The 15,277-nt window shown below is 38.9% G+C and overlaps 1 non-coding gene across 1 annotated transcript; it reads right to left on the bottom strand.

Moving 5' to 3' along the window:
* Positions 1–1,142: 1,142 nt before the first annotated feature.
* Positions 1,143–1,249, bottom strand: LOC141675762 (small nucleolar RNA R71). The gene has a single exon (XR_012556397.1). It is a non-coding gene; the product is annotated as a small nucleolar RNA R71 (small nucleolar RNA).
* Positions 1,250–15,277: the final 14,028 nt, after the last annotated feature.

Raw genomic sequence — 15,277 nt, 5'->3', positions numbered from 1 at the left:
ATATAGGGACTCAACATAATTGATGCCTATTCAACTTCTATCTTAATTGTGGATGTTTGGTAGAATGGTATTAGTATAATGAAAGTTGGCTTTTATCAGTTTCGTGTTATTCGATTAATATCATCACTGTTGCGTGCTAAGGGTAATAACAATGACTATTGAAGGAAGTAGTAATGAAGTTGTGATCTCATGAGTGTTTTAATATTGTTAATTCTAAGTGTTAATTAAGTGCTCAATTGTAGTAGTTAATTGTAGTTAATAATTAGTTAATCAATTCTAAGTGTTATTGTCTTAACATTGAGAAGTAATCATACATTGGTGGGTGAGTTTAATTGAACAATAATTAGTCAGAGTCTCTGTGGGAACGAACTAGAGAGTATTCTATATTACTTGTGAACGCGTATACTTGCGTGTATTATTAACGCGTAATTTCGCCCTAATAAGTTTTTGGAAAAACTTGTTAGGGCGAAATCACGCGCTAAGTTTTTGGCGCCGCTGCCGGGGACTCGGCGTATTTGTTTAGTTTATGTACTTACCATCATTGGTCATTAGGACTCAGTGATTAAGATGTGTTACTTATTGTTTCCGGTTGTGTTTCGAGTACTTTAGCGAGCGTTTATGCAAACTCGTTCTCGTACTCGCAAGAGGACTTTAGATACAGCTGAGGATACAGATGAAGTTCTTGATATTTCGGAGAAGATTGATTTTGAAGATTCGGATTCAGGAAGTGAGCAGAAAGAGCCAGTAATCATCGATGATCGTATTATTCTGGCAGATCCAGCTCTTATGGACTTTTCTCGGCCTAAAATTGATGACATTCATTCAAGCATTCTTGATCCGGCTATCCAAGCTAACACCTTTGAAATCAAGCCGGGCACTATTCAGATGGTGCAGAATTCTGTTTCTTTTGGAGGTGTTGCGACTGAAGAACCCAACATGCACATTAGGAATTTGTCGAGATTTGCAGTACTTTCAAATAAAATGGTGTGACTGATGAGGCTATCAAGCTGAGGCTTTTCCCATTCTCTCTGAGGGCTAAAGCTAAGGACTGGTTACATTCTGAACCAGCTGGGTCCACCACTACTTGGAAAGATCTTGCGTAAAAGTTTCTGGTGAAGTTTTATCCAATGGCAAAGACTGCTGCTATGAGGAGTGCTCTTACTCAGTTTGCGCAGCAACCTACAGAATCTATGTGCGAAGCTTGGGAGCGCTACAAGGAAATGTTGAGAAAGTGTCCACATTATGGAATGCCCGATTGGATGTGATCACTGGTTTCTATAATGGTTTGGGGGGCCAATCTCGGCCCCTGCTCGATGCAGCAGCTGGAGGAGCCTTGTGGGCCAAAAGCTATACTGAGGCTTATAATCTTATTGAGACTATGGCTGCAAATGAGCATCAAAAACCCAACTCAAAGGATGATACCTGGGAAGGTAACAGGTATTTTGGAAGTCAATGCAGCCACTGCTATTGCAGCGCAGCTCCAAGCGCTGTCTATGAAGGTCGATTCTTTAGCCACCTATGGAGTCAATCAGATAGCTATGATCTGTAAGCAGTTCAATCCACCTGGATTCCAGCAACCGCATCAATATGCTCAAAGGCAATCATATCCTCAACAGGGAGGTGCAGCTGCACCCACTAGTGCTGATTTTGAGGAACTTAAGCTGTTGTGCAAGAGTCAGGCGGTGTCGATCAAGACCTTGGAAAATCAAATTTGTTAAATAGCCAATGCAGTGCTAAATCGTCAACCTGGCACACTTCCCAGTGACACTGAAGTGCCAGGCAGGAAGGAAGCTAAAGAGCAAGTCAAGGTTATTACCTTAAGGTCTGAAAAGGTTGCTGATGCTGAAAAAGCAAAAGAAGGAGAAGCTGAAGTTGGAGATGAAGAAGCTAAGTGTAACACCCCCAAATCCGGGGTCGAGGATCCGGGTTGTCACGAGTTCCATTTCCCTTAACAACACCCAATCTTAATAAATAATCAACTACTCTGTACTGTGACCCCACCATTAAACACACACACCACAAGTTATAGCCTCAGAGATGAATATCCAAAAATAATCACAAGTCGTTTTATTCCACAATTATATGCCAATGCACCTTAAATAGGTTTCTGAATAAATTTACATTTCTTTGCCATTATTACAATTCATAATATACATAAGTCTGGTACATTATTAGTTGAAAACTTAGCCTATTGGTAATTTATACCTCAGCTACAGCGGCCTCAACGCTTCCAGAAAGCTGCGGAACGTTTCCTATCCGCTTGCGAATTGGGAGCTTGGTCCTGTTCATCTTATCTATCTGATGTTGTGTGATGAAAGAAGAAGCAAGGGTGAGCAGCAAGCCCACCAAAATAATATGTATAATGATTAACAATATATGATCCTTCTCATAGTACTCATGAAAGTCTTGGTCAAAAGAAATGAACCAAGTTGATATCTTAATGCGATGAAGTCGCAAAATATTCAGTATATATATATACACATATACTTTTCAAAATATGGGAAGTCCTCTTCCATACATAATACACACAGAGTTCCAGTGTATAACTGTATAAAAATATCGTTGCAAGGTGATCTCATATATTTAACCTTGTCTCAACATTTTTCTGAAAATCTTTGTCATGCATAAGATAATCATTTACTAGATATAAGTTTAAAAGATGAAGTTACAAGATACTCCAATATACTTATATCTTTTCCAAACACTACTTGAACTACCACCGTTCAAGTTATAATTAGTTTCAAAAGTTCATCACACTGATGAGACTATAAGATAAGACTTGAATAGATTCAATCTTTGAAATATTTTGAAGGAAATGAAGTTATGATATACTTCATTAAGTCCCGATATATATATACACCTATATATATACATACGTTTCCTCCTCAGTGCTGGTATACTTTCTCACAAACCATGACAACTCAGTGAAGTTCCTCTCATACTCCAATACAGTCATGTTCCCTTGCTTCAACTCAAGAAATTTTAGCTCCATCTGATTCTGCATGTATTTAGGGTAATACTTGTCCAGAAATAACTTCTTAAATCTCTCCCAAGAAACCTGCTGAGTGACTTCCATAGCTTTTACTGATTCCCACCAATAGATGACTTCTCCCTTTAAGAAGTTAGTAGCATACGGCGTCTTCTGATCATCTCCTAACTATACCAACTCAAAATCCCTTTCCATCTCCTTGATCCATGTGTTAGCTATCACTGGATCAGTGGTATCATGAAATGCAGGTGGATTCACATTCTGAAAAGCCTTGAAAGTGACAATTTGTCTAGGTGGTACTGGTGGTTCAGGTGGTTGGTGTGGCTCACGGTTATCTTGGTTTTCAATTCGTTGTTGAAGAGTTAGTTGTTGTTGAGCTATAGCATTGGTTTGCTGTTGCAAAGTTTCCAGTAGTCGAAGAATATTTGGGTTTGTGGTGGATGTGGTTGTTGGGTTCTTCTTTTTGGGAGGCATAATCCTGAAATAAGAGTTATGTCAAAACAGATATGAATGATAAAATGATTCGAGGGTATCGCATGGCATTCTTATTTACATATGGGGTCAAGTTTCCAAATTAAGCAGATATGATGATGCATATAAAAACGTAAAATAACAGTTGAGAGCAAATGGAACAATAGAACATAATTATTGAAATTTTAAAGGTCACAATATATAGGATTGGGACAAAGTCTGATTCTAGGAATAACAGGCTTATTTAAAGGAAACAACGGAAACAACTGGGGATTCCATAGAGTCTGATAGTACAACAACATGAAAGGTAAATGGAAAGAACTAAGGCTCCACTCCATCTGAACGGGGCTTGGTAGTCTTTTCCTCTCGAAGCATCTTCACAATGCTCTAGAGCTCATCCGCCACCATCTGAATGACATACTGGCTGGTACGGTCCCGGTGCGCTGGCATCTCCTCAAGCTTAGTGTTGACGTACTAAACCAAGGTCTCAAGTCTCGCAGTCATCTGCTCCTTGGGCTTCCCTTCGTAGTTTCGGCTGTCCGGATACACGTTCTTCAGTCGGTCTATCAGTTGGTCGTACTTGCCCTGAAGCATGTCGAACTCGCGCCTCAACTCAGCATACACTGTGAAAGCAATAGTGTCGTCCGACCCAGAGGATGACGAGGAATGCGCCCTTTGCTGACAACCAATAAGAGGAGTATTAATAATAATTTACTTAACCTACTCTCTCGCATATTATCTATAACCTACACACATATCCTATAACCTATTTGGGCTGTCCAGGGACTCTAAACCGTAGCTCTGATACCAAAACCTGTCACGCCCCCAACTTAAACAGCAAATTAAATATAACTATTACAATATTTTAAAAGAAGAATACACAACCAACTCCAAGATCTTACAGTTTAGGGTTTGGAACAGCCCAACACTACCAACTATTACATCTGATTAAAAGTACCGAGTCCTCACACAAACTATTATTACTTATTCTACCTGAGCTCGAATATAAGCATCAGCATCACAGGTCTTACAGGCAGTCTGCTTGAATCTAACCATAGCTGCTAGCTGTAATATCAGGGTAAAGCAAGGAGTGAGCCAAATGCTCAATAAGTGCTAACAGTACGACACAAAACATAAATCGAGATATACATTATAGAATGACAATGGAAAGACATAACCAATGGTAACGAGAGATAAAACTATGTGAGATGGCATCATTTTGCTTATATCAAAACAATTTTAAAATCATGTCTTAATCAAAATCATTTTATGACGCTATATATTACAGCCAGTGATCAGCCGCGAAGAAATCCCGAACCTCGCTGGGTTCTAAAACATTAACGGGAATCCCTAGGCAACTTTTAAGCCTAATATAAGTGTGGAAAGGACTCGCGTCTCAGTCCAGATCCACTATTCAAGGAAAACATTTATCCCCCTTTGGGACTGAAAACCCATATTTTATTTCTTTCAAAAACTGATGCCGAATTATAACAAAATCTCTTTTAACAGTAAACATTTTTATTAAGGAGATATAGATCAACTCGAAACACGGGAAATATGGTACTAAATTTCAGGGCCATGATTTACAAAATTTTACTCTATTAGGGTAACCAAAAGGTTTTCGTATGTCAGAACTTGGACAGAAAAATTTAGTGATACTAATGGATAATATAAAGGGGTAATGCCAAACTGGGCTTAAAGCAATGGTTTCTCGTCAAGGTACAGGTGTTGGATCATCAAGAAGATAAGTTTCATGAATATTATGGGTGTTAAGGTATGAAGAAATGATTCTTTAGCTCAGGATATATCAGAGTTGTCAAGCTTTAGGATAAGAAAGAGGGGTATCAATCAATGAGGGATCACTTTGATAAGTTTCTGACTTTCAGGGTTCAAGGTAAGGTTCTATAGGGATTCAAGTATCAGGATGAGATATCAATACTTAGGAATCATCAGCATGTTAATCAAGAGGATCAATCAAGTAATATATCAACTCTTCATTTTATCAAGGCATTTAACTATCATGAAAAGGCTTTTGAACTACTTGCAATACATACTCGAGGGTTCATGGCATTTCTATATAATTCAAAGATAAACGAAAGATACGCTTGAATTAAAACATATCAAATGACTCAGGATGATTGCATCAATATGTATATGAATTGTTTATAGTAAATACGAAGGTCAAGTTGAATCACTTGCCTTGAGAAAGGCTGGTCTGGTCTAACTGGTAGGAGCAACTGGAGCTTCACTCGACCTTTATGGCAAGTTTTCCCTTGTCTCGAGATCCTACATAATAATAATAATCCTCATTATAATATATTCTTACCATCTTAACCTATTTACAACTTGAAATTAAACACGGATGGCACTTAGGCCTATACGCACTTAATTTTATATTCACTTTTAAATTACAAAAGTACACACATAGCCACATATTCACATATCATATATTAACACCAAATAACACCATATATACCATAATGCAACACTAGGCTTGGATGATCTCGACTCACATCATAAGTCACTTGGTCGCTAAACTAGACAAGGTCTTCTAATTTTGGCTTCCTAACTCGATGTGCCTTTCCTAAATTATCCAAAACCTATTGACCCTCACTTGTGCCTTTAGCTCTACTGACCTTATACCATCTTACAACTATGGTGGTCGACCTAATACTCACTTCTAAGGGTTCTAAAACTATGTGATAAGTGAAAGCGCTCACTGGTGCAAATTTCAGAATGACAACTATAGTTTCTTGAGTGCATTAGGCACTCTTACACTACAAGTTTTCCTTCAAAACTTTTACACAAGACTCTCCTGACCTAAGGGCATCTCACAAACTTGATGTGGCTCAAGGGCCTGGCTTGGGCCTTCTTGGGCCTGAGCTAAAAGTCCAAGGTTCCCCTGTTTTTCTGGGCAGAAAACGCCCTGACTTGAATTAACTTGTGACACATGGTTCTAACTCATATCCTATGAACTACGGTCGGAAAAACTTCTCTGACACTCCCTATAACTAAGGCCCAATAGGGCCTAATGAGGGCCTACCCATGACATGGTCAAATCTTCCTATTTCTAAGTTGCAACAAAACTGTCCCCTGCTGGACAGATTTTGTTATTCTACTTGTGCACCTAACCAAAAGACATGCAAACCTCCAACCAACTCCGTAAAACCTTTTATATACTCCCAATACTAACTTCTGGTGGCTTGGGCCTCAAAGTGCACATCAATGACATGGTCAAAACTCACTCTAAACCTCAGGGTACTAAACTGATTTTCTGCAGAAACTATAACTCTCATTTCTCCAAGGTTTTGACTTGACAAACTCAACTACCAATATCCCAATACTTAAACCAAGACTTATACATGGTAATCTACTGAACTAACTCCCTTATTCTCAAAATAACCTTGGGTGAGATCATCCTTACCTAAGGTACAATTATGGTAAAACAAAAGAGATCATATTTCTCAACTCACCAATCATTAAGTTTTTGAAACCACAAGATATGCATTTTATAAAAGATAACCACGAATTATTACCATGCAACAAGAAGCATAAATCAATATTAACACATTATTCCTACTGAAATTAAGGCTCACTAACAAAATCTTTCCAAATGATCAAAATCTTACAACATTCTAAGAGAAATCCACATGCATGCATGTCCTCGGGTTTTGCAAACCAAAACAACACATTTTCTACATATATTCTACCATAAAATTGACATGCAAGCCTAGCATGAGCTATACCTAGATGATCACTTAGCATGCAAGGAGTTTTATCAAATTTTCACCACAAAATTCAAGTCATTATCACATAAACATGCAAAATTTGAGCAAAACAACAAGAATGATCTCAAGGACCATTCATTCGGCTCCCATATGGTCATGGCCGAATGAAATGGATGGGAAGGGCCATTTAATCATCAAGAGTTTCCTTCTCAAGACTTGGCACTTATCCATTCCTTGTAGTTCCTCTCAAAAACAACCCTAAACTCACAAGAATCAAGGTTGTATTTTGAGTTTCACTAAAACCTTTACATGCAACCTTTAAACTTAAACTTTCTACTCAAAACTCTTTGAAATATGAGTGATCATGGTATGGGAAGTAACATTTACTTGTGTAAAGAGTAGAAGCTTGGTTGAGGAATGAAGAAAAAAAATGGGGAGGGGGGTTTCGGCTAAAAGCCGAGAGTGAGAGAGGGAGGAGGGAGGGAGGAGAAAGTGTGGTGGTGAGTGAAGTGAAATGATCATGTCTTTGCTTGTTTTATGGTTTTTGTATTGGCAAAAGTGAGTGGAATTAGGAATTGACATGATTAGCCTTCCATTTGAATTTGGTTCAATTTGCATGCAAGGGTAAAGAAGGAAATTGGCTAGAAAAATAAGAGTTAGTGGGGTTGGAATTGTCCTCTTTGTCCTTGAAAAGAATGAGAGGGTGGTTTGCATGCAAGGGATTTCTTGTAATTTGCTAAATATGACAACTAAAATTTATAATGATTTATTTTCATAAAATAAAATACAAGTTCAAAAATTATAAAATTTATACCATAAAATAACTTGGATTTTTAGAGACTTTATAAAATCATTTTCAAAATTTGTGAACAAAATACCTTTTAAAAGAAAATTTTTCCAAGGCTTAGAATATTCCTTATAAATCAAAAAAATAAAGAAATTAAATAAACTCTTACTTTGAAAAATCATATACTACATAAAGTAAATTTATAATGCAGAAATTTGCACTCACACAAACGTACAATCATTGAATATATTTTCATTCGGCTTTAATATTATACCAAATCCACAAATAATATTACACGAAGATACCGGTCGTAACATCCTCTCCCCCTTAAGGGATTCCGTCCCCAGAATCTAAGAGAACAGATGAGGATACCGGGAACGCATATCAGACTCTAACTCCCAAGTCGATTCTTCGAACTTAGGGTTCCTCCAAAGCACTTTCACCATCTTTACCGACTTATTCCTAAGACTCTTTACTTGCCAGTCGAGTATTTTAACCGGTTGCTCCACAAATGACACGTCTGCCTGAATTTCTACAGGTTCATATTCTATCACATGGCTAGCGTCAGGATTGTACTTCTTGAGCAACGACACATGGAACACATTATGCACATGCTGATACTGAGGTGGTAAGGCCAACTCGTAGGCCACCTTTCCTACTTGACTTAAAATCTCAAAAGGACCTATGTATCTAGGTGTTAACTTCCCTTTCTTGCCAAATCTCATCAACCCTTTTCTAGGTGACACCTTCAGCAACATAGCTTCGCCAATTTGGAATTGAACATCCTTACGCGCTGGATCCGCATACTTCCTATGTCTATCTTGAGCAGCTAGCATCCTTTTCTGAATTAACTTGACTGTGTCATGCAACTGTTGTACCAATTCCGAGCTGAGAATTCTTCCTTCCCCTACTTCATCCCAATTTGTTGGTGATCTACATTTTCGCCCGTACAAAGCTTCGTATGGTGGCATGCCGATACTGGAATGATAGCTGTTGTTATAAGAGAATTCAATCAACGGCAAGTGGTCGTCCCAACTTCCTGCAAAATCGATTGCACAACTGCGCAACATGTCTTCAATTATTTAAATTGTCCTTTCACTCTGGCCATCAGTCTGCGGGTGGTATTCCGTGCTCATATTCAACTTCGTGCCAAGATGAAATTGCTTCTAGAATCTCGAGTTAAAGCGGGGATCTCTGTCTGAAATTATTGATACGGGTACTCCATGCCTTAGTACGATTTCGCGCACATACAGATGAACCAACTTGTCCAGTGACGACTTCTCATTTATTGGAAGGAAATGCGCCGACTTCGTAATACGATCAATTATAACCCATATTGCATCATGTCCGGATTTCGCTCGCGGTAGTCCTACTATAAAGTCCATAGCGATATTTTCCCATTTCCATTCTGGAATCTTCAAGGGCTGAATTAATCCGCTTGGTCGTTGATATTCTGCCTTCACTTTCTGACAAGTATAGCACTTCGCAACCCATTCTGCCACGTCTTGCTTTATATTTGGCCACCAAAAGTTCTTCTTTAAGTCTCGATACATCTTGGTGCTTCCCGGGTGGATTAAAAATTTCGAATTGTGGGCTTCATGGAGGATCTCATTCTTTAATTCAAGTACATGAGAAATTCATATTATGGATGAAAACCTTAGTATCCCTTGCTCATCCCTTTGAGTATTAATCTCCTCTCCAGATAACTGATTCTTCTCTTTCTCCATTACTTCTTCTTAACACTTTTTTATCTTTTCCACTAGTGTTGGCTAAAAGGTCATTGCACGACAAACTTCCTCGACTTTTCCATAAGCACAAAGTTCCAATTCCAATCTTTCGATTTCTTTAGATAACTCTTTTGATGTTATCATCATATTCAGTCTCTCCTTCCTACTCAGAGCATCGGCCACTACATTCGCCTTTCCAGGATGGTAATTTATCGAACAGTCATAGTCCTTGATCAATTCCAGCCATCTCCTCTGCCTCATATTGAGCTCTTTCTGAGTAAAAATGTACTTTAAACTCTTGTGATCCGTGTAGATTTCACACTTCTCTCCGTAGAGGTAATGTCTCCAAATCTTAAGTGCGAACACTATGGCGGCTAGTTCCAAGTCATGCGTCGGGTACTTTAACTCATGCGGTTTCAACTGTCTTGACGCATATGCGATCACTTTACTGTATTGCATCAACACACAACCCAAACCCTTATGTGAAGCGTCGCTGAATATTACAAAGTTCCCTTGATCATCTGGAAGTACCAACACCGGAGCTGTTACCAACTTCTGCTTTAACTCTTGAAAGCTATCTTCACATTCTGCACTCCATTCAAACTTTTGATTCTTTCTGGTTAACTTGGTCAATGGCGTGGCGATCTTCGAGAAATCCTTGACGAATCTTCTATAGTATCCGGCCAATCCTAGAAAACTTCGCACTTTCATAGGAGTCTTTGGCCTCTCCCAACTCATAACTGCCTCAATCTTTGCCGGATCCACTTTAACTCCCTCATTTCCAATGACATGCCCCAAAAATTCAACTTCCTTTAACCAAAACTCATATTTGGTAAACTTGGCATATAACTTCTCTTATCGGAGTATCTCCAATGCTATCCAGAGGTGCTGCTTATGTTCTTCTTCCGACTTAGAATAAATAAGGATGTCATCAATAAATACCACGACAAATTTGTCCAAATACTTCTTAAATACCCGATTCATCAGATCCATAAATGCGGCCGGAGCGTTGGTCAGTCCAAATGGCATTACTAGGAATTCATAATGCCCGGTCTTGGGAACATCTTCTTCTTTGATCTTTAATTGATGGTATCCTGATCTCAAGTCAATCTTTGAAAGCATTTTGCTCCCTTCAACTGATCAAAAAGGTCATCTATCCTTGGTAGCGGGTAGCGGTTCTTGATCGTTACCTTATTCAACTCCCGATAATCTATGCATAGACGCATACTCCCATCTTTCTTCTTTACAAACAGAACAGGTGCTCCCCATGGTGACGCACTTGGCCGTATCACTCCCTTATCCAACAATTCTTGTAGCTGGCTCGCCAACTCTTTCATTTCTGCTGGTGCCATCCTATATGGGGCCTTTGAAACTGGTTTCGTTCCTGGAGCAAGGTTGATCTCAAACTCGATTTGTCGATCTGGTGGTAAGCCTGGTAGTTCGTCGGGAAACACATCCGGGAATTCGTTAACTACAGGGATATCTTCCATGCTGGGGCTGCCTTTTTCTGAATCCACTACATAAGCTAGGAACGACTCACAACCTTTTCTAAGTAGCTTCTTAGCCTGAACAATTGTAAGAAATAGTTGCTCTTGCCTCTGCCCCTTAAATACTATCTTCTCTCCACTCTTCGTCTTTAAGTACACTCTCTTGGTCTTACAATTAATCTGAGCGTTATTCTCTCCTAACCAATCCATTCCTAAAATTATGTCAAACTCTCCCAACTTCAAGAGTATCAAGTCGGCTGAAAACTTATACCCCGAAATATCAATCTCACACTTTGGACAAAATTAATTCACAGGAATCTTCTCTTGGTTCGCAATTACCACATTTACTACCTCACTCATAATCATTTTCTCACATTGAAGCTTATTAACAAAAGATTCTGATATGAAAGATCTTGTTGCTCCCAAATCAATCAATACTTTAGCTTTGACATTATTGAGTAAAAGTGTACCTGCTATCACCTCTGAATTCTGTACAGCATCTTTCATCTTCAAATCAAATGTCCTTGCTGTTGCTTGCGGGGTTGGTGTAGGTGGTGGAGGTAATGTCAATACCTCAGCTGGCACGCTTGCACTGGTACTTGCCACATTCATCAGAGCTTTGACTGGTCTGGTTGCCTTGCACTCCCTAGCTATGTGTCCAGTCTTCCCACACTTGTAACACGTAACTCCTGGCTTCGGCATCTTGCACTCATTCGCCAAATGTCCCTTCTGATTGCACCTGTAGCATGTCATGCTCAGCTTATTACACACTCTGGGGTGCCTTCTTCTGCAGTGCTTGCATTCTGGCCTCTGGAACCTGTTTTCTCCAACTTGCCCTTGGCTTGCCTGATTGTTCCCCTTCGATTCTTGCCTTTTACCCAAATTTCCTTTCTTTTGAAAATTTCCGCCCTTCTGGAAACCAATCCTCTTTACATTCTGATCTTGTGAACTTCCGGCTTCAGACTTTTCTCCATAAAATGGAACCTTCATCTTCTTGTTATCCCTGTCTTTCCTCGACTGCATCCCATTATTCTCAATCAGAGCAGCTTTCTGTACTACTCCCACATAAGTTTCAAGCTCAAACATAGCCACCCTATCTCTGATCCAAGGCTCCAATCCTTGCTGAAATTTCTTTGCTTTTTCCTCCTCAGTGCTGGTATACTTTATCACAAACCATGACAACTCAGTGAACTTCCTCTCATACTCCAATACAGTCATGTTCCCTTGCTTCAACTCAAGAAATTTTAGCTCCATCTGATTCTGCATGTATTTAGGGTAATACTTGTCCAGAAATAACTTCTTAAATCTCTTCCAATAAACCTGCTGAGTGACTTCCATAGCTTTTACTGATTCCCACCAATAGATGACTTCTCCCTTCAAGAAGTTAGTAGCATACGGCGTCTTCTAATCATCTCCTAACTATACCAACTCAAAATCCCTTTCCATCTCCTTGATCCATTTGTTAGCTATCACTGGATCAGTGGTATCATGAAATGCAGGTGGATTCACATTCTAAAAAGCCTTGAAAGTGACAATTTGTCTAGGTGGTACTGGTGGTTCAGGTGGTTGGTGTGGCTCACGGTTATCTTGGTTTTCAATTCGTTGTTGAAGAGTTAGTTGTTGTTGAGCTATAGCATTGGTTTGCTGTTGCAAAGTTTCCAGTAGTCGAAGAATGTTTGGGTTTGTGGTGGATGTGGTTGTTGGGTTCTTCTTTTTGGGAGGCATAATCCTGAAATAAGAGTTATGTCAAAACAGATATGAATGATAAAATGATTCGAGGGTATCGCATGGCATTCTTATTTACATATGGGGTCAAGTTTCCAAATTAAGCAGATATGATGATGCATATAAAAACGTAAAATAACAGTTGAGAGCAAATGGAACAATAGAACATAATTATTGAAATTTTAAAGGTCACAATATATAGGATTGGGACAAAGTCTGATTCTAGGAATAATAGGCTTATTTAAAGGAAACAACGGAAACAACTGGGGATTCCATAGAGTCTGATAGTACAACAACATGAAAGGTAAATGGAAAGAACTAAGGCTCCACTCCATCTGAACGGGGCTTGGTAGTCTTTTCCTCTCGAAGCGTCTTCACAATGCTCTAGAGCTCATCCGCCACCATCTGAATGACATATTGGCTGGTACGGTCCCGGTGCGCTGGCATCTCCTCAAGCTTAGTGTTGACGTACTAAACCAAGGTCTTAAGTCTCGCAGTCATCTGCTCCTTGGACTTCCCTTCGTAGTTTCGGCTGTCCGGATACACGTTCTTCAGTCGGTCTATCAGTCGGTCGTACTTGCCCTGAAGCATGTCGAACTCGCGCCTCAACTCAGCATACACTGTGAAAGCAATAGTGTCGTCCGACCCAGAGGATGACGAGGAATGCGCCCTTTGCTGACAACCAATTAGAGGAGTATTAATAATAATTTACTTAACGTACTCTCTCGCATATTATCTATAACCTACACACATATCCTATAACCTATTTGGGCTGTCCAGGGACTCTAAACCGTAGCTCTGATACCAAAACCTGTCACGCCCCCAACTTAAACAGCAAATTAAATATAACTATTACAATATTTTAAAAGAAGAATACACAACCAACTCCAAGATCTTACAGTTTAGGGTTTGGAACAGCCCAACACTACCAACTATTACATCTGATTAAAAGTACCGAGTCCTCACACAAACTATTATTACTTATTCTACCTGAGCTCGAACATAAGCATCAGCATCACAGGTCTTACGGGCAGTCTGCTTGAATCTAACCATAGCTGCTAGCTGTAATATCAGGGTAAAGCAAGGAGTGAGCCAAATGCTCAATAAGTGCTAACAGTACGACACAAAACATAAATCGAGATATACATTATAGAATGACAATGGAAAGACATAACCAATGGTAACGAGAGATAAAACTATGTGAGATGGCATCATTTTGCTTGTATCAAAACAATTTTAAAATTATGTCTTAATCAAAATCATTTTATGACGCTACATATTACAGCCGGTGATCAGCCGCGAAGAAATCCCGAACCTCGCTGGGTTCTAAAACATTAACGGGAATCCGTAGGCAACTTTTAAGCCTAATATAAGTGTGGAAAGGACTCGCGTCTCAGTCCAGATCCACTATTCAAGGAAAACATTTATCCCCCTTTGGGACTTGAAAACCCATATTTTATTTCTTTCAAAAACTGATGCCGAATTATAATAAAATCTCCTTTAACAGTAAACATTTTTATTAAGGAAATATAGATCAACTCGAAACACGGGAAATATGGTACTAAATTTCAGGGCCATGATTTACAAAATTTTACTCTATTAGGGTAACCAAAAGGTTTTCGTATGTCAGAACTTGGACAGGAAAATTTAGTGATACTAATGGATAATATAAAGGGGTAATGCCAAACTGGGCTTAAAGTAATGGTTTCTCGTCAAGGTACAGGTGTTGGATCATCAAGAAGATAAGTTTCATGAATATTATGGGTGTTAAGGTATAAGAAATGATTCTTTAGCTCAGGATATATCAGAGTTGTCAAGCTTTAGGATAAGAAAGAGGGGTATCAATCAATGAGGGATCACTTTGATAAGTTTCTGACTTTCAGGGTTCAAGGTAAGGTTCTATAGGGATTCAAGTATCAGGATGAGATATCAATACTTAGGAATCATCAGCATATTAATCAAGAGGATCAATCAAGTAATATATCAACTCTTCATTTTATCATGGCATTTAACTATCATGAAAAGGCTTTTGAACTACTTGCAATACATACTCGAGGGTTCATGGCATTTCTATATAATTCAAAGATAAACGAAAGATACGCTTGATTTAAAACATATCAAATGACTCAGGATGATTGCATCAATATGTATATGAACTGTTTATAGTAAATACGAAGGTCAAGTTGAATCACTTGCCTTGAGAAAGGCTGGTCTGGTCTAACTGGTAGGAGCAACTGGAGCTTCACTCAACCTTTATGGCAAGTTTTCCCTTGTCTCGAGATCCTACATAATAATAATAATCCTCATTATAATATATTCTTACCATCTTAACCTATTTATAACTTGAAATTAAACAAGGATGG

Source organism: Apium graveolens, chromosome 7 (genome assembly GCF_009905375.1).
Source record: "Apium graveolens cultivar Ventura chromosome 7, ASM990537v1, whole genome shotgun sequence".
In the NCBI taxonomy this organism is placed as follows: domain Eukaryota; kingdom Viridiplantae; phylum Streptophyta; class Magnoliopsida; order Apiales; family Apiaceae; genus Apium; species Apium graveolens.
This window is presented reverse-complemented; position numbering and strand designations above follow the sequence as displayed.